We start from the raw sequence: 21832 nt of genomic DNA, 5'->3' as shown, positions 1-21832 counted from the left end.
GGTGATCAAAGATCATCTTTTGAATGAACCATTCATTAACAAATGTTAATGAATAACAATGATAATAAGTACATATATAATAAATTGACAAAGTTTAAAAGTTACTCTGGGAGCAAAAATGACTGATCAAATGCATGGCAGAGAAAAAATATAAAAGGACAAACAGGATTATGCAGCTAGAAAATATTAGTTTTTCTTCAAACATAAAGACATTAGGATGTCGTCTGAAATATTTATCACCTTTAGGGCCACTTTATGACTTATAAGACAAAAACTATAAGACAAAAACTTTAACCAGGTCCGGACCCTGACTGTATAGCATAAGCTCCCCCGGCCTTCGTCTCGGTGAGCTAAAAATACATTATAATAAATGCCCTACGTCTTGTTGTTACATTACAGTTACATGACATGTAAAATGCTGAGATTCATTTTTATATTTTCTATGATTTCATTTCATCTAATTTTTTAAGTGTCCTAAGTCTCATTGTTTTCCTCTCGTTGAATATTTTAGATCTTATTTTCAACAGTTTGGTCTTCTCACTCAGCCCTTCTAATGAATGCATATCATGTTTTTTCCAAGGACTCCTGGACTTCTCTTTTACCTTGAAAAGATTTTAAAAATAATATGATCAATCAGAATTATTATATTGTCACATATTCATATAAAAAGGATAATACCTATGTATAGATAAAAGGCATGCCATACTCTGTCCCGAGTTTTTGCTTCCACTACTTCTTGCTTGATATTTTGATTATTATAAATACATTCATGCTGAAACTTCATTCATCCACTTATATGAAAAATGTCCAGATTATATGTTTTGAAATGCCCCCTCTACCGCTTTAGGCTTCAATACACAACCCCAAATAAAAAGCCTTTAGGGATTTTGCATTGCATCGGCCATGAAATAGCCTGAATGACATTGTTGAAAAATTGTATGAGGTATTCCAAGTAGGTTCCGAATGGTGAAAAAATGTAAAAATTTCACATTATAAATCTCCATGAGAAATATGTTTCCATTTGTGAACTTTTATGAGAGAAAAATGATAATGTGTCAATGAAGATATCTTCGATATTTTCCCTTTTGTCGATTTAAACTGTAATTCTTTCACAAATATGCATATTAATTTTATTAAAAATAATAAAAAAGTGCTGGAAGCAATAACTTGGGACAGACTATTAATATTCACTTGCACATGTTTTTCACCATGCTATGTTTGTAAACAATTTAAAAAGGTGTGTTCTTTTCACATAAATGTTTTGTACTAAAATAGAAAGCAAATAACATTGACATTTTCAAGAAGTTTTAAATATTTTACTAGCAATACACTATCGGCGACAAGCAGTAATTCAAAGTACTGAAAAACTGACGGGAATTGATTTCATCGATTATCATTTATTCAAAATCAACGATTTGTGATTTTGCATGGCAGGTAGTATCAGTAATTGAAATATTTCTGAGAAATTGTAAGAATCCATGAAAGATTGAACTCTTGTCTTGTTCAACCAAAAGCTTGGCTGTCTCCGTTTATCTCCGACAAGCAATAAACAAGACTACATTGAACTCTAGCGTAGGAATATACACGACTTTAAAAAATATCTAAACTGTTTGTACAATTTAAAATATTATTTTCATGGTATTAATAAATAAGTTTTCTTGAGAAACACTGCTTCAGAATACATAGCATTGAATTTATCGATTATTTTCAAGAACTTAGTGTTGTCGACGGTATTGATTTGTGCTTAGGTCCAAACACTGTTTCACTTTCGGTTTGCCCGAGAAAGTGCATAGAAGAGTTGATTAAAATCAACTCCCAAAAATGGCAATTGTCTCTTAATAATAAAGGTGACCTTAAAACATACTTACTAGGTAGGTTACCAGTATTGTTCTCTTTTCTATCAAAGATGTAACTTCGGAAGAAGCATTTAATTGCTTCCGTCTAATCTTTAGACCATTTAACTGGAAACAATTGACATTAAGAGGTCAGTTTTAAAGTTTACCATTTCAAGGTTCTGTAAAGGTATTGCATTTGACCATTTAGAAAGAATTTTTTTACTCTAAATATCATGTACATGTACATGGTAATGTTATGCACCTATCTATGGGTACATTTAATTATGCATAGGCTTAATTATGTTACTTTTATGTTATTACAAGTACATGTAATTTGTACACCATCTTTAAAGGCTCTTTGAACTTAGAGAAAATTTCCTCAAAATTAATTGATAATGTAAGATAACTAGAAGAATAGTTAACTAATAAACACAGCAGTTCTTTAGTAGTACACATGTAAGGCATAGAACTTGATTTAGTTATATGTTATGCATCAAAATACTAAATTTATATTCAATACAAAATGACATCAACAATGCAAAAAATAAAACTAAGGCAGTTTTTACATTTGACCTTGTTTAAAATAAAATTGCTAATTCGTCAAATTGTGGATAAAAGATCCTCCAACAAAGATATATCACCTGAGCTGCTTTTAGTCTTCTTGGCTGCAACTGGGCTTGCAAGAACTTTAGCTCCATCATCGTCTTCAATCTCAAAGGAGCACTCTGTAATAACAATATCATGAATATCTTACATTGTAAATACTAAGGACAGACATGCATAAAACCTAATGAAAAGAGAAAACGTTATAGATGGGTTTTAATTATATGCAAATCAATTTACCGATGTCATCTTAAGGAGGTGATTGCAAGGGTCCTTGAAAAAATTCTATCCAATCAATGTTTCTCCTTTTTACATATATTTTACCTTATATTTCAACTATAATTATCGTTGATTTAAGGGCGGTATGGTTGCCATAGCAACCACATTTTTTCCAGTATTTTATTTTAATTGGGTTATGATTAAATACGCCAGGTAAAAAAATTATGAATTACAAAAACAAGCAATAACCATCAATTATTATTTAATACCATTCACAGTAAATAGAAATAAAACTTTCATTCAAAATTATTCATACAAATTACAATGCCACTGCCTTGTATAATATGTACTCATTATAAATTGAACACAATTTCATAGTCTGGAGGCATGTTTTTTGATCCTCAAAAATTTAATAACCAATCAAACTTCTTAATTTTAATAAATGTTATAAAACATATCTGTAGTAACATAAATACAAAATATCAAGTGAGGTATTCGAGTTACTTTTTACACTACGTCACAATACTTGTACCCCCCCCCCCTCTCAATTTTCAGACTTGTTAATGCATTTTGCTCATGAACCAATACATGATGTTGACAATCAAAATAAATGAACATTCAAGGAGGGAAATGCAATAAATTAATGTTATAATAAACTCTTAATTCATCAAATTTCATATGATTTTTGACAAGTTTACTACAACTTTTATGACCACAGAGTTGATTTATACCATTAGACATGACTCCTACCCTTTATTTACAAATTCAATGTAGGTTAAATTAATCTTTCCCTAAAATACATATAATAAATCATTGGTCTGACATAACTGGATGTCAAGTCAGTTTTAAATGTTGCATAGTATTTCATACATATTCCATTTTAGTGTATGATATATGGAAGATTATATACTAGTAAGTGCAAAAAGGTCATTTTGATCTAGAGAAATGAGTTACTCTCTATGCAATATTTTGCAAGAAATTAAAATATGTAAGTTCAACAACTAATATTTTTCGCAAAAGTTTAAAAAATACACAAATGAATCCACATCTTTGGTTAATGCACAAATGACCTGATAAACAAACACTTCCTATCAGTATCTTGAAAACTGTAGTAAGAGTTATCTGTACAGTAGGAGTATACTATATGCAATTTTTACAATAAAAAGTTAAACAAATAGCATTTTTTCACAACTTATCAAAATTCAAAATCCAAGTAAAATGCACATCTCTAATGTATGCATGTACAATGATCTGCAAAATAATTTATTAGAGTGTGTGCATACATTTAATGGAGATACATTCAACAATAGAAAACTATATTACTGGTATACATGAATGTAATACATGCCATAGTGGATTTCAGAAATATAAAAAAAAGAGCAGAGTTTATGTTGAGGCCAATGGGCCACATAATTACCTGAACAACAGAAACTCTTCTAGAATCTGCAATATGTATGTGACAATGTTTTGCATAGTAATCTCACAAATTGTCGCAGCACTAAATTTTTTGAAAAGAAATTTTACAGTCTACCAGTACTTATCTGAACCTCTCTCATGAAACCCCAAGTTATGGTTTTAACAATTGGTATAGCAATTTTAAAGAAAAAATCAAAGAGTGAAAAGTTTGCAGATAGTTGGACAGACCAGATGATCAAAAGAGCTGAAACCTTAACCTTTGGATACAAAGACATAACAATCTTGTTACTCTTCATGAGCTTTTAAATACTCAATCATTTTAAAAATAACTTTTCCTTTCATACCATGTTCTCCTAAAAGAGTTTTAACACCACTATGTTCATCATGCTTATGAGCAAGCATGATATGCCGGAATCCTAGACCAGATCCTGCAATCTTTCTGGATGTTGCGACTGACATTGCCTTCTTTTCCACCATAGTTTTGAAAGATTTCTGGAGGATATGAATATGAAAAGGAAAGAGATCCTCAGAATGGCAGGTCAACTTTTTAGTGAAAAGTTCATGCAGAATTTTGACATCCTCTAGAGAATTATGTGCAGCATAAGATTTCCCTAGCAAAATGTTCACTAAATTGGACTGTTTGTAGTTTCCTACATCTTCTTTCTTGTACAGTTTATGTGCAAGTTTAAGCGTATCTCCACATCCATAAACACACTGAATGAATTCTGAAAGCATGCTGCATTCATGTAATTCATAACAAAGGACGGGAATGTCATATGACATTATATTGTGACCTACAAGTATAGGGTTGGCGTGACTTTGGAGATATTCCAAAAATTTCAATAAACCTAATCTCAAATCTGTTGATTCCACTTCTCTTCCATTGTAATAGAAAGTGTTTTTTTCGAATGAGAAGGTAATACCAGATATTGCAGTAGCATTTTTGCTGATTGGCTGATTTGGTCGTATATAGACGTTAAATTCTGTGATGCCATCAAATGCAGAGAGCTGACCAATGTCACTGTCCCGACTTAAACCAGTTGTTTCGATATCAAACATGATACACTCTCCCTTCTCTGGATCAAGTTTACCTGGAACAAAATTGTAGAAATGATAATGTGTCATAAAGCTATGCATTTACTCATCCAATCTTTAAAATACATTTGATTTTTTATAAATTTAATTCTAAAAGTACCTAAAGGAGTGAAAATTTATCTCTTGCTATTTTTCAAATACATGTATATTAATTATTAGGGCTTTTCGACTTTCGGTCGAAAAGACCTATTGTTTTCGTTCTGTTTTATTAGGGCTTTTCGACTTTCGGTCGAAAAGACCTATTGTTATTCTTCTGTTTTTTAGGGCTTTTCGACTTTCGGTCGAAAAGACCTATTGTTATTCTTCTGTTTTTTATTAGGGCTTTTCGACTTTCGGTCGAAAAGACCTATTGTTATTCTGATGTTTCTTATTATTCTTTTTCTCGACAGAATTTCCGTCAGCGATTTTTTGAAAACGGAAAGACATTTTTAAATAATTATGCAATGGATTTATAGCAATTATAAATGTCACGCGTATGTAAGGTTTTGGACTTCCGGTTCCGGTACTTCCGGTTTTGACAAGAGAAATACTAAGAAATCATTAAGACGCAATATCTTTATTATTTTTTTAGTTAGAGCATTCAAATTTAAGAATTAGATGCATCTTGTCTTGATGTACAAAATCATGAGCGTAGTCATTTCTCTATCTCTTACCGTTTTTGAGATATTAGGGCTCAAACTTGAGATAAGGGGGGATGAAATAGAATTTTTTTTTTAAAAACCTTAGGAATTTTATAAGATGCCGAGACATTGTTCAGATAGAAGTATTCAAGATATATACCAAGTTTGAATAAAATATATTGAGTACTTCCGGTTTTATGAGCCTATGAAAAATTGTCTATGGGAGTTTCAATGTTAAACAAAAATCACGCGTCGTTCGTTTTCTCAAAAAGTTTTCAAGTTAACATTACAATATTTCAGATTTATAATGATACGCACAATGCGCAGACCGGAAAAGTTTTTGGGTACACAATTCAAAAAAAATAGGGATCTGCAAGGGCCAACGTATAAAACAGTCCTTTAGCTGTAACTTTTTTATTTCTTTTCCGATTTTAAAAATCTTTTCAGTCTATTGTTCAAAATGAAGAGTATAATCTTAGAATTATGGTCCGAGGGGCCACTTTTTGACTCCTTATAGGGATTAGGAAGGCCCAAAGATCATAATTTGTTTAAATTTCAAAATGTTTTTTTGTAAGAGTTATCTCGCTTTGTTGTTAGAATGTAGAGCATGAATACTATAGGCATACCAAGTTTTGTGTCCGAGGAATGAATACTTACTTCAATATGATTTTTTGAAAATATCCCTCTGAAAATTACAAGTGTAGATACTTGTTAAATTCTGGAGTTATCTTTCTTTTCACACTGCACTACTCATAAGTTCCTATCTAAGCAACTAGGGATACCAAGGCGTTAAGAACACTTTGAAATAAATTAGAGAATAAATTTTTTGAACATTTAATTGAAAAGGGATAATGGGGCTGTCGAAAAGCCCTTACTTTTTGTTGAAGACAAAAAAAGTTCTAGTTTTTTATTATTCTCGACAAAGTTTCGTCAGCGATTTTTTGAAAACGGAAAGACATATTAAAACAACAATGCAATACACTTATAACAATTTTAAATGGCACGCGTATGTAAGGTTTTGGACTTCCGGTTCCGGCATTTTCGGTTTTGACAAGGAAAATACTAAAATTTCATTGAAGCACACTATCTTTATTGTTTTTATAGTTAGAGCATTCAAATTTAAGAATTAGATGCATCTTGTCTTGATGTACAAAATCATAAGCGTAGCCATTTCTCTATCTCTTCCTGTTTTTGAGATTTTAGGGCTCAAACTTGAGATAAAGGGGGATGAAAAAGAAAAAAAATTCAAAAAACCTTAGAAATTTTATAAGACGCCTAGACATTGTTCAGATAGAAGTATTCAAGAGACATTTCAAGTTTCAATAAAACATATTGAGTACTTCCGGTTTTATGAGCCTATGAAAAATTGTCTATGGGAGTTTCAATGTTAAACTAAAATCACGCGTCGTTCGTTTTCTCAAAAAGTTTACAAGTAAACATTTCAATATTTCAGATGTATAATGGTACACACAATGCGCAGACCGGAAAAGTTTTTGGGTAGACAATTCGAGAAAATTAGGGATCTGCAGGGGCCAACGTACAAAACAGCCCTTTAGCTGTAACTTTTTTATTTCTCTTTTGATTTTAAAAATCTTTTCAATTTATTGTTCAGAATAAAGAGTACAATCTTAAAATTATGGTCCGAGGGGCCACTTTTTGACTCCTTATAGGGGTTTGGAAGGCCCGAAGATCATCACTTGTTTTAATTTCAAAATGTTTTTTAGTAAGAGTTATCTCGCTTTGCTGTAAGAATGTAGAGCACAAATACTATAAGCATACTAAGTTTTGTGTCCGAGGAATGAATACTTACTTCAATATGATTTTTTGAAAATATTCCTCTGGAAATTAGAAGTGTAGATACCTATAAAGTTCTGGAGTTATCTTTCTTTTCACATTGCACTAATCATAAGTTCCTATCTAAGCAACAGGGGATTCCAAGGCGTTTAGAACACTTGGAAATAAATCAGATAATAATTTCTTTTTGAACATTTAATTAAAAAGGGATAATGGGGCTGTCGAAAAGCCCTTACTTTTTGTTGAAGACAAAAAAAGTTCTAGTTATTCTTATTCTCGACAAAGTTTCGTCAGCGATTTTTTGAAAACGGAAAGGAATATTTAAACAATTATTCAATAGTCTTATAGCAATTGTTAATGACACGCGTATGTAAGGTTTTGGACTTCCGGCTCCGGCACTTTCGGTTTTGACAAGGAAAATATTAAAAATCCATTGAAGCACAATATCTTTATTATTTTTTAAGTTAGAGCATTCAAATTTTAGAATTAGATGCATCTTGTAAAGATGTACAAAATCATAAGCGTAGCCATTTCTCTGTCTCTTGCCGTTTTCGAGATATTAGGGTTCGAACTTGAGAAAAGGGGGGATGAAAAAGAAAAAAAATTCAAAAAACCATAGAAATTTTATAAGACGCCTAGACATTGTTCAGATAGAAGTATTCAAGATATATTCCAAGTTTCAATAAAATATGTTGAGTACTTCCGGTTTTATGAGCCTAGGAAAAATTGTCTATGGGAGTTTCAATGTTAAACTAAAATCACGCGTCGTTCGTTTTCTCAAAAAGTTTACAAGTTAACATTACAATATTTCTTTTGTGTAATGACACTACCAATGCGCAGACCGGAAAAGTTTTTAGGTAGACAATTCGAGAAAATAAGGGATCTGCAGGGGCCAACGTGCAAAACAGCCCTTTAGCTGTAACTTTTTTACCTTTTATCCGAATTTAAAAATCTGTTCAGTTTATTGTTTAGAATAAAGAGTTCTATCTTAAAATTATGGTCCGAGGGGCCACTTTTTGACTCCTTATAGGGGTTTGGAGGGCCCAAAGATCATCACTTGTTAAAATTTCAAAATGTTTTTTAGTAAGAGTTATCTTGCTTTGCTGTAAGAATGTAGAGCATAAGTACTATAGGCATACCAAGTTTTGTGTCCCAGGAATGAATACTTTCTTCAATATGATTTTTTGAATATTTTCCTCTGGAAATTAGAAGTGTAGCTACCTGTGAAAGTCTGGAGTTATCTTTCTTTTCACATTGCACTACTCATAAGTTCCTATCTAAGCAACTGGAGATACCAAGGCGTTTAGAACACTTGGAAATAAATTAGAGAATAATTTTTTTTTGAACATTTAATTAAAAAAGGCTAATGGGGCTGTCGAAAAGCCCTTACTTTTTGTTGAAGACAAAAAAAGTTCTAGTTATTATTCTTATTCTCGACAAAGTTTCGTCAGCGATTTCTTGAAAACGGAAAGGAATATTTAAACAATTATTCAATAGTCTAATAGCAATTGTTGATGACACGCGTATGTAAGGTTTTGGACTTCCGGTTCCGACACTTCCGGTTTTGACAAGGAAAATACTAAGAATTCATTGAAACGTAATATCTTTAACATTTTTTAAGTTAGACCATTTAAATTTAAGAATTAGATGCATCTTGTCCAGTTGTACAAAATCGTAAGCGTAGTCATTCCTCTATCTCTTACCATTTTTGAGATATGAAGGCTCCAACTTGAGAAAAGGGGGGATGAAAAAGGAAAAAAAATTCAAAAAACCATTAAAATTTTATAAGACGCCTAAACATTGTTCAGATAGCACTATTTAACATATATTTCAAGTTTGAATAAAACATATTGAGTACTTCCGGTTTTATGAGCCTATGAAAAAATGTCTATGGGAGTTTCAATGTTAAACTAAAATCACGCGTGATTCGTTTTCTCAAAAAGTGTGTAAGTAAAAATTACAATATTTCTTTTGTGTAATGACACTACCAATGCGCAGACCGGAAAAGTCTTTGGGTAGACAATTCGAAAGAATAAGGGGTCTGCAGGGGCCAACGTTTAAAACAGCCCTTTAGTTGTAACTTTTTTACCTTTCATCCGATATTAAAAATCTTTTCAGTTTATTGTTTAAAATAAAAAGTTCTCTTTTAAAATTATGGTCCGAGGGGCCACTTTTTGACTCCTTATAGGGGTTTGGAGGGCCCAAAGACCATCACTGGTTGAAATTTCAAAATGTTTTTTTAGTAAGAGTTATCTCGCTTTGATGTAAGAATGTAGAGCATAAGTACTATAGGCATACCAAGTTTTGTGTCCCAGGAATGAATACTTTCTTCAAAATGATTTTTTGAAAATATTCCTCTGGAAATTAGAAGTGTAGCTACCTGTAAAGTTCTGGAGTTATCTTTCTTTTCACATTGCACTACTCATAAGTTCCTATCTAAGCAACTGGAGATACCAAGGCATTTAGAACACTTGGAAATAAATAAGAGAATAATTTTTTTGGAACATTTAATTAAAAAGTAATAATGGGGCTGTCGAAAAGCCCTTACTTTTTGTTGAAGACAAAAAAAGTTCTAGTTATTATTATTCTTCTCGACAAAGTGTCGTCTTGGATTTTTTGAAAACGGAACAGAAAAATAAAAATTTAATGTTAGATTCTTTTAGCAATTGTTAAGTTCTCCCGTATGTCCCTTTTTGGACTTCCGGTCTATATACTTCCGGTTTACACATGCAAAAAACAAAATATTAAAGGGACCTTTGTATCTTTTTTATTTTTTGATTATAAACAAAGAAATTTTGGATTTAGATACTTCATAGTATGATATACAAAATTGTAAGCAACAACTTTTTTGTATCTCTTGCTGTTTTTGATATATTAGACTTCAAACTATGAAAAAAGGGGGGATGAAAAAACTAAAAATTGAAATAACCACCCAATTTTTAAAATGAGGAATGGAAAATGTTAAAACTGTCATAATTATCATATAGTTAAAGTTTTGTTTGAAACCATTGAGAACTTCCGGTTTTATAAGTTGATAAAAAATCGTCTATGGGTGTTTTAATGTTAAACTGAATTCACGCGTGCCACTTTTTATCAAACAGTTTTCAAGTAAATATTTCCATATTTAATATTCATATTGAGGGACCTAATTTGCAGACCGGAAAATGTTTTGAGATAAAAATTTTGAAAGATAAGGGATCTAGAGGGGTCAAAGCTAAAAACAACCCTTTAGCTGTATCTTTTTTATTTTTCATCCGATTTTTAAAATCTTTTCGGTTTTAAGTTTTGAGTAAAGAGTACAATTTAAAAATTATGGTCCGTAGGGCCATTTTTTGAATTCTTATAGGAGTATTAAGGTTTTGAATATTGCAACTTTTTAAAAGTTGAAAAAGTGATTTAGAAAGAGTTATCTCGCTTTGCTCAATGAACGTAGAACATTAATACTCTAGGCATACCACGTTTTCTATTTGAGAAAGGAATACTTACTTTATTATGATTTTTTTGGAAATATTCTTTTGGAAATTAAAAGTATATTTACTTTTAAAGTCCTGAGGTTATCTTTTTTGACATTGCATTATTTATAAGGTTATATTTCTAATAGGCAACTGATTATACTAAGAATTTTTTAATAAAAAATAGATACGATTTTACCTGACATTTACAATCAAAAAGGGGAATGGGGATGTCGAAAAGCCCTTACTTTTTGTTGAAATTCTTTATGTGGAAGGTTTTTTAAAAGAACTTCGATAATTTGAGGATCATTTTAATGGGCCCTTTGCTAACAAATTTACATCATCAACAATAACTAACGGTACATAATCTAAATTTATTTATAATAAAGTGCATGTAAAAGAATTAAATTTATCTTTTTATTTACCTGGAATGCTCTCAATATCCACCTCTGCAGCAGTCTCTATATTGCTTCCATATGTGTTTCCTTCACGCAAATGGAGGGAATACTCTCTTTTTTGTTTTCTTTTCTGAAAAAAAAATTATTGGTATATACGTGATTGAATTTCCTACAGTTCAATTAAATTATGTAAGTGTTAGTCAGTCGCATGTACATTGTACAATCTCTCTCTCTCTCTCTCTCTCTCTCTCTCTCTCTCTCTCTCTCTCTCTCTCTCTCTCTCTCTCTCTCTCAATAATGGTAAATCATTAGGTAGCTCTAGTGATTTTTCTAAGACGCATTAGGTTAAATACTTAAAAATATCTGCAAGGAAGTGTGAATCACTTGAAAAAGAGTAATCATTACAATCGATTATGATTACTTGATTACGATTACCCCATGCCTGGTCATCAATATTTTTTTGTGATGTAATAAATTTCTTATGTTCCTCAATCAGAAAGATATTTGAAACTGACATGATTGTATATAACCCCCCCCCCCTCCCCAAACCTTGTCATGTTTCAGGTACTTTGATTTTTAACCTAAGGCTTTATAGAGCTTCCTTTTTTTATAAAAAAAAGAAAAACACTCTTATTGTAATTGACCTGTGAACTTGAAACATGGCATTGCATTTTAGCTTTTTATTATTTTCGTGCATCATTACCTTTAGCAGAAGTCGTCTTCTTTTGAAAGCAATGGATGACTGTTGTTTTTTGTTCCATAGTTTCTTCTTGTCCATTCTAATGCCATGCAAATTAGAGACAACCCCAGGTGAAAGAAAGGCATCTTCATTAACCTATTGTGCGGAGTAAAAAAAATGAATTAAGTAAGTAAATGAAAAAAATGATTGTTAAAGAGCCATTCTGAAATATTAATGTTGGGCGACAAAGCAATAAAGAAGAGTATGACCACAATTATATATAGGCTTGAGTCCAAGACTCTTCAGTTTAAAAATCAACTCTTAACTGACTGCACTGAATGATTAATTATCTTATCCTGTAGAAGGAGCATGTCAGTTCTGAGCCTATTTTACACAGTATCACATAATAGAGGCATATCTTTTAACTATATACATTTACAATATTAAAAAAAATGTTTTATTCATACTTGACTGATATATGTATATCCTTCATTCTTCTGTAAAACAGCAGCTGATACTCTTGAGGCCAATGATGTTGTTCCCCCATAGGCACTGAAATTAAATCAAAATAAAAACTCATATTCTCACACAATAAGATTTGAGGTAGTCCTTTGAAGGATTAACCATAGATCTTGGCATGCAAAGATAACAGGTACTTGTAATTTATAAGCTCCTAGAGACTATATTATTGTTTGTACAGTCATAGGCAATCATACATGTACAGACCCTTAAACGTGCTACTACACCTCTAAAACGAACCGTACCGTTCCGTGCAAGTAACGAACCGTACCGTTCACAAAACGTACCGTACCGTTCACAAAACGAACCGTACCGTTCACAAAGCGAACCGTACCGTGCAAAAAGTGTGCAAGATAATTTATGCAAGACCCGCCTCCAGACGGACAAAAAAGCGTACCGTACCGTGCAATAAGCGTGCAACTTCCATATATGGCTTACTGACCTAATGTCTTTCGATGAATACGGACGGAGATTATCGCTGACCAGATAAGTTCAATATTTTGCTTTTTATACAGGATAAGATAACACATACTAAGATTTAAAACTGTTATTCTTATTAAAACAGTCACAAAAATATTTCCTTTCTTAGACCGTAACCATTTCTTTGTTTTTTGACAAAACTTGCATCGCCGATTTCTTAAACATTGTAAACTATTAACGTTCAAACAATCCGTGGTTATACTATTTTGATTATTTTAATGAAATGTTTGAAACATTGGGTACATACTGGACTTTACATAGCTTTAAGTGATTCTCGGGAGAGAGAGAGAGAGAGAGAGAGAGAGAGAGATCGAGATCTCGTTACCCGAAACGTTAGAAAAGTAGCGTTTGTTTAGAAATATATATATACACTATGGCTAAACAAGGTTGAAATATATCTATATATAATTTTATATCCTATTTGAATTTAAAAAAAAAATGTCGACTTAAATTACGCAGACCCAGAAAATGTAAATGACAACCACATATTACCGGTGACTCGAGTGATTTGTTCTTGAGCTATTTATGTACCAATAAATAAACAAAAAATCACTCATACATGTATGATGAATTGTAAATAAATACGTGTACAAAATCGTAATGCATTAAATGCAAGCATTGAACGGAAAAAAGGACACGCATTCCATAAAATAACTTTCAACTTTATTTCCCGCATAGCTGGTAATGGCGTCGTGATTTCACATGAACAAAAATTACTCGTGCGAAACACGTGTACAGAAGCTGATCTTTGGTTCTATACACAACAGGTGTTATTGTCTTTCTTTGGTTTTTAGCAGTTATTGTACTTTACAACTAACTCTGTATATTTGGACGCTTAAATAGGTGTACACGAGATGCCGGTATTCACACCTTTCCACTGGCACCTGTTAGATTACTCATCACAATCTGTCGTGTGTATAGTCTGAGTATATCTTACTTCTACTTTGTTAGTTTCATGGCTTTTCTTAATCTCTAAAAAACAAAAGAACCGTCTGTAGAAATGGACACAAACAACTACACGAAAGACTATCGGCGCGTGGATCTGTGGAACAATTCAGCGACTCTATACATGCGGGATTTTCACATATTAACTTGCGATAAAAATATCATTTACCGGGTACATTATTAATGTACCCCAAAAAATGATTAATTAAATCATAAATAGTTGAATGAGATAACAAGTACATGTAAGCACAAACACAGCTCTTTTAAAATTTATTTTCAATCTTATATGTGTGATGTGAAATAGCGTCGAAATTTTAACCGTCGAGATCAATCTATATGTACATCGTCCTCTGTGCAAACTTTTAGTCATTGTGTTGAAATCGTTGTGAAAACCATGAGTCTAAAATAAATGAATTCAATTCATACAAATAAAAATCTAATAATTCCAAATGATTTGCACACAATCACATACACCCTCAGAGAGAGAGAGAGAGAGAGAGAGAGAGAGAGAGAGAGAGAGAGAGAGAGAGAGAACTTGTGTGTTGATTATAATACTTAAATTAAAATTTTATCACTGAACTTTATTATTTAAAATTTCGCTTTAGGTTTCTATAGTTGGTCATTTGAGCGGGATTTTATCCCAGGACTCCACGTGCTTCGCCTGTCAATCAGTTTAAGTATAACAGTACAGATCACGCCACGTGCCGCGTGCTACTTGGCTCCTCCTATAATGGCTAGAAGAAAATTATCGAATAAAACGTTTTTGTTTTATGTTTTCTTAAATCCCTATTGATAAGAGTGTTCCTATTTTAAAGTATTCAACAATAATTTCTCTCCGATTTCATGATTATAATTCATGTACTGGCGATCAGAGTCGTTTTCCCGTTGTCGTATTATTTTTGTTACTAGATAAATTCTTATATTTTTATCACTTTTAACATTCATTTGTTGATTACCGGGTATTTTTTCGTGTCCTGTTTACAACAAGTATGTGTGTAAAAAGGTAAATAAAATATAAACAGGTTAGTCAGCATTTGTAAAACGTCAGCTAAATCGCATGCATACAGTGAAGAGCGGACACTTGTTCAACAGAATGATAAATATCGCCATTATATAAATAAAAGTTATTGACTTGTTGTGTATATCCAGTTGTGTACATATCGTATGAAATATGTTACATGAACATGTATAGTTTAACGGAAAAACAAAAACTAATTGTCATATTTTGACTATACACGCGATCTTAGTTCAGATAAGAGAGGCGATGACGGGTTAGATGTAGGTATGATCTATGTATACAAACAAGTGCAGAAAATCATAGAATTAATATTTAAATGAATAAAAATTCGTGTCAAAAAACTATATAACAGTTGATTTCAAGATTTCTTATCTATCAATTAATTTTACATCGTCTATTCACTAAGGCAATCGGCGATCGGCAATAGTACTACAGTAGTACGCAATAAAGAATGATCATACGAATTATGAATAATAAAAACTAGCCGAGAATCAAGACAACGATAAAGGAAACTAAACTAAAAAAATATCGGAATAAAGTCAGGGCAATTTGTTATAGCAATTTTAAATGGATTAGAAGTATTTAATGACTTCAACTCAAGTACATGTATAGAAATAAAAACTCAAGATGCTTTGTAAAATTATCGACAGCTCGCTGAATTAACAAAAATATATCGGATTAAAGTCAAACAGTTCTTTTAATCTCTCTGAATGATAACATTAATCTAAATTGAATACTAATAATAACAGACTGATCAACATTAAAATTACCCCCGCTTCCCAGTTGTCACTGAGTACACGATTCACGCAACGTATCAGAAACGGGGGAACGGATGGACTTTCTGATTTTAAATAGATCGATTGAAATTCTTTTGTAATATATCATATAAAAAAAGAAAAATTCTTGTCATAATTACCACCTTGCTGAAGTAGATCGGGCAAAAACTAAACAAAATTATATGGAGAAAAATCAAAGCGTTCAGGCCACGCCTACCTCATTAATAAAGCGCGCAAACCGTTCACAAAGCGTGCAGCTATTTTTAGCAAAGCGTACCGTGCAAGAAGCGAACCGTTCCGTTCACAAAGCGTACCGTACCGTTCACAAAGCGAACCGTACCGTTCACAAAACGAACCGTACCGTTCACAAAGCGAACCGTACCGTTCATAAAGCGTAACGAACCGAACCGTGCAACTGGTGTAGTAGCACGTTTCAGGGTCTGTATAAAGGAAAAAGATATGAGGCTAATGTGGAACAGAATGGGTGCTCACAAGAACTCACTCAGTTAAACGGCACACCTTTATGAAGGTGATCGCGCCTCAGTGCTCGCGAGCACCCATTCTTTTGAACATGCCTCTGATTTCCATTCATCTGCTTTGAGTTTTTCATATTAATCAAGATATATACACTTAAATTAGTTGTGGCATTGATTTTGTGTGTTTTAAAAAAAATTAAGTACTTAGATTTGAGGTATATCATACATTAATTTCTCACCGGTTCTTTGGTGCTTTATTAGCAACCATGTTGTTGAAGTTTTCGTTGCTCTGGGTGGAACCAAGGCACAAAAGCTGTGGTAGTATTCGCTTTAGGCTTAGAGTTATTCTGTTTAGAGCTTCCCTCAACATTTCATCATTCAGGGGTTTACCATCAGGCAGATATTTCATTCTATCAACAAATTTTTAAGTATTTTGTTATATTACATATGGCTTCATATCAATAAATAAATCATTCTTCTCATATAGACACATATCTACCATTCATTTTTATCAGACTGAGTGTTAAAAGATAAAACAAATTGTTTAATGTATGCTCCAAATGTACACAATAAAATCAAAGAGCTTACTAAATCTACTACCAACCTGTAACTCTTCGGATTTCTGTGGTAGGCACACCAACTAGTTGAACACAAATTGTGGTCACCAAATATGTGGGGTACAACTATGTCTAATTTCCTTCCAACTTCCTCTTCCGATTGCCTTTTGATGGACAGAGGGTGCATATAACATTTTGTAATGTAACAAATAACTCCCTCTTGCTTCAGTTGCTTATGAGATTTTGAGAGACTGTATAATTGTTTGGTTATGTTTTTCTTCAAATGATTTTTATCACATCTTTTTTCCAAACTTTGGAATTCTGCTTTCAGTCGTGCTGCAGTAGTGGAGTCATTGTCTGCATGAATGGCACTGATCTCAAACCCATCGTCCTTTAGCCTTCTCAACATACTTGCTGCCATGTCCGACTCCATTGCCTTACTTGAACCTATTGTAAAAAAAAAGTCAGCCCCGTGTTACTTACTGAACGCTATAATTAAAAAGAAATAAAATCCTTAGTTCAGATATATACCCAAGCCAGCTTGTTTAGAGGCAATTAAATTAAATTGAATATCTCAAGTAGATTTTAAACCTAAACATCATTCAATTGTAGAAAAAGTTATTTTGACCGTACAATTTAAAATCTATATTGTAAACCATTTCATAAAAGACTTTGTATTCCTATATACATGTATATACATGCATGTGCAAAATTGTAAATCATACATACTAGTATTTGTGTAATATTATTTAGATTTAAAAATCTAGAATTAAAACACATATCAAGTATATCCTATATATTGATATGAACATGCAATAATTTAAATTAAAAATAATAAATAAATTAAATATTTAGCATACTAACCTTCCCAATTACTGTTACAGACATGAGATGGAACTGTCTCTCTTCTCGAAAAATGATGCATACAAATGCTGCATAACCGGGTTCGATAATCAAAGTCTATCACTTTATCTGTATTTGGTCCAATCATGCTACTATGGCCTGTAAAATAATAAAAAGATAATTTAAAAACTAAACCAAAATTCATAAACAGCTATATACTTGTTTTCATATATAATTTGGTTGGAGAGAGAGAGAGAGAGAGAGAGAGAGAAAGAGAGAGAGAGAGTTCTATACCATTGTTCATAAAATAAATTAAAGAAAAAAGATAATGAGCACATAAATTTATACAAAACACATAATAACATAATTTCTGTTAATTACGTTGAATATCATATTACCTGTATTACTGTTATACTGGCATCCAGATCCACGTGTCTGCCATGCTGCGTCAAAGCTTGCTTCCATGCTGGTGCTCTCTGTGCTGTTTTTCTCTTTATCTCTCGCTCTATCACATGACTGTTTTGCCTTAAAACATTAATAATATGGTTTAATTATGTCCTGTAAAAAAACTGGAAATAAAATCTTTTTTTACCTGCCAGAATGCATATATTTATTAAAAAGTATTTTTTTGAGTTAACAAAGATTTTCCATACAACTCTTAAAGTCAAAATATATTATTAATCTATTATATTATTAATTTTGGCAGAATAAAGATTATAAAACTCAAATGGATAGACCTAGGGCTATATGATTAGAAAAAAATGTTCTCTCAAGGGGAAACTCACCAAAGTCATTATCATATAATTACCTATAAGATTCACAGCAATTGTGGTTTCATTAATATTCAAGGGTATCAATTTTCGTAGCTGCAGGTCTGCAGCTCCGTGTCTGAAAAATTTGTATGGACAACATCCAAGGTCATCCATTTGATTTTTCTCAGACCGAGAGTATACAGACCTGCACATGCAGCTACAATTTTTAATGGATAAAGTGAAAATCACATTTAATTTCATGGACAAACTTAACAATGAAATCCACGAAAATTGGTATTCAGCACTATGACTGCTAGTATTTATAAAATTCTAGGATTTCTCAATAAAAAAATCCAAAATAATACAATCTAAATCAATTGTTTTTTACCTGACTTAAAAGGGATTTGGACATTTCCTTTTCTCGCCTTATGATTGTTGATTGGTTTGGTGGTGGGATGTTACATGCAGCCAAAAAATTCTGCAAGTGGGTTGGTCCCATTCCAGAGTGAATCATGGCTAAAAAAAAAGAAGAGCTAGTGAAATATCTTATAACTGATATTTATCATATTTATTAGAACAAATATATTTATAAAAAATGGTCCAAGAATTAACCTTATAGTTTATTAAGGAAGTTTAGATGAAATAACAAATATTAATATCAATGGCCTGACCCCCTTGCCAGCAAATATGTGTGCCAACTAATAAGATGCAAGATCCCCAACAGTAATGTATGTACATGTATCTTTCAAACAAGTCAAATGGATTGCACACATTCATTCTGTGATATATAAATGTTATATATACCAATAATTATTAATACTTATAATATATATGAATCTTTGCTGTGTTTTATGTAAAAAAAACAATTTCCATAATGTTCCACAGACCAAATGAATCTTGCTTGAATGCCAACAAAAATGGTTATGCAGTTTTTGTCATTTACATGTATTGCTCCAGATTGTAAATGTGTCTGCCATGAGAAGGAGGGGGGGGGGGGGTGTCATTACACAGTGATACAAAGCATGCATATACTGTAGCCTATAGAGTTTGAATTGATTGTTTTTTCACCTTTTTTACATTCATCTGTTCATGACTAAGTGATAATTCATTAACTGAAATTTGATATGTATTGTTAACTTTTCAAAACATCGGATTTTCATTTATAAAGTTAGAAGTGTCCGACTTTGTAGGTTGAATGGTTTTACATACAGTTGTGATTGTAATTTATCGAACTTACCTATAGTGGCTTTGTTATTTATGTCAAATACACCCTTCTCGTTTCTTTTGCCGGTGGTTACGGTGTTAATATTGGACACTGGGGACTGGGGCACTGCATATGTAGGAAGCTTCCTAGGCCACTGATCTTTTCGTCTACGATATGAGACAGATGAAGGGGGTGAGAACACTTAACGCAAAACATCTGGTCAGCCATATGCTTCAGTTCAACTATCCTCCTGCCGTCCCTCCATGAAATATCACTGTCTTCTGCCACTGTCTCAACGAGCGCGATGTTCGCATCGTAATAAACATCATGGTCAGCTGTTTGTGAATGATTGTAGCAATTCATTTGCACTTCCACTCTTGCAGGGCTTGTACATCAAATCTTCTTCAGTCACAAGTGATTCAGGTGCTGTACTTGGACCTTTAGGATGCAACTCCGACACTGACCCTTTCAGATAAAATTTCAAAAATGTTTACAAATACAAAAAATATTTAATGAAAAACAAAAAAAAAATACATATGTCCGGTATTCATTTGTGCATACAATTACATGCTTTATTTTATCACTTCTGACTTAATGTGGCCTTTTTAGCTGAATCCTTAAATAACTACTATCACTGAGTTAACTAATATTAATACTAATTTCAATATATACAGTATGCCGGAATAGAATATATCAAGTAAGTTAAAGTTTACCTTCATCAACAGAACTCAGCATTTTTCCCATGATGCAAGCTGTTCTAATTCCAAGAGGGCATTGATAGTTCTCTCTATTGATTTGTTCCTCGTGCCCAATGTGCTGAAGAAATATCTTCCTGTTCTCAGGAGACATATCCAGGCTTGTGTATATAGATGATAGCCTGTGTCGCATCTTCGTTGCTGTTATTATGTTGATACCTGCCTCAGCACAAACCTCAGCTACCGCATGCACACCAGAGCAGTGTGATAAGCCATTTTTTGTCGCAAACAAAAAGGGGTTATCTTCACGAATACCAAACTTGGATCTGTCCTGTTTGAGCACCTGGATTGCTGACATCAAATCATTTGGGATCAACACAGGAACATATTTTTTACCTTTTCCTTTTAAGTAGGCAAGTTTGAAATGTCCCAAAAGGTATTGCTCAGCATGATCTTTTATTTTTTCTAGCTCCTCATCCGGCAGCCATGTTCATTTTTCTGCCTCCTCCCACTCAGAAAACAGCATCCGTGATGCTTCCTCTCCCCTCCTAGCATTGAACAGGGTTAGACGGGCAACAACTAGGCTTCTTAGCCATGCAAAGTTTTTCACAGTGTAATTCTTCAATATAAAAGATATTTCTGTAGCAATAAATTCTTTTAGTTGCAAAACTTTCTGCTCATTAGGTAAGCTTGCTGGTTTTCTGTTTGTCTCCAATGAATTCTTTATGCATTTCTGTCTTGCACTTGGAAAAAGTTCATGTTGTAAGCTTTTATAAGCTGATCTAAAGTTCTTTAATTCCTTCTTCTTAGTGTCCTGCATAGTTTGGGCAAAATATCCCTCCAGTGTTTTCACAGATCGAAGCAGTACAGCATCCAGGAAGAGCTTTTGGCCATGTTTTTCTTGTTTGTCAGATGTAGTTGTGAGTTGCTTTAAAGCCTCCACTAAATCAAGTAGGTGTTCTCTACGGAACATATCTTCCACCATTCTCTCCTCGCTCCCACTCAAGCTCCGAAAACAAAAGAAAAGTTTTGAAAGTTCTCTCATTTCTGCCATTATAGTTTTCCGGACTTCATCTTGTTTTCCCTCCTCATCGGTCCTACCGGCAAAACCGATAGAAAATCTAAATGTCTGATAACATTTCATATATTACCGGTCCGTGTGACCGGAAAGTTTCCACTTTCACAATCAGGAAATTTTCTGTTTCTATGTACCTTTTTTGTCTTTTAGTAGTAATCTCTTAAACGCTTTACGGAGTGTTTAAGTTTCTTCTAACCGCTTATCTTGCACTGATATAGCATTATGTCGTGATCGCGGTTCATCACTTTTCTGTTTGTACGAGGCTAACAGCTATGCGAGGATTGAGAATAAAGAAAAGTATGAAGATACTGTAAACCAGAACAGCAGGAAATTGTTGAAATGTAGCGAGGTTAATGGCAGGACTTGTTCCGTATAATA

General features: G+C 32.7%; 1 long non-coding RNA gene and 2 pseudogenes across 1 annotated transcript; all 3 read right to left on the bottom strand.

The window, feature by feature from the left end:
* Window positions 1-6: 6 nt before the first annotated feature.
* Window positions 7-2562, bottom strand: LOC128169041 (uncharacterized). Its single transcript, XR_008241492.1, has 3 exons — window positions 2477-2562; window positions 1869-1961; window positions 7-602 (listed from the first exon to the last, which is right to left on the bottom strand). It is a non-coding gene; the product is annotated as an uncharacterized LOC128169041 (long non-coding RNA).
* A 247-nt stretch (window positions 2563-2809) lies between these two features.
* Window positions 2810-20020, bottom strand: LOC128169039 (uncharacterized; annotated as a pseudogene).
* On the bottom strand, window positions 20013-21462 carry LOC128169038 (uncharacterized; annotated as a pseudogene).
* Between the last annotated feature and the right edge of the window lie 370 nt (window positions 21463-21832).

This window comes from Crassostrea angulata, unplaced genomic scaffold (genome assembly GCF_025612915.1).
Source record: "Crassostrea angulata isolate pt1a10 unplaced genomic scaffold, ASM2561291v2 HiC_scaffold_90, whole genome shotgun sequence".
Lineage (NCBI taxonomy): Eukaryota > Metazoa > Mollusca > Bivalvia > Ostreida > Ostreidae > Magallana > Magallana angulata.
Note: the sequence above shows the minus strand (reverse complement) of the source record. Positions and strands in the feature narration are given on the sequence as shown.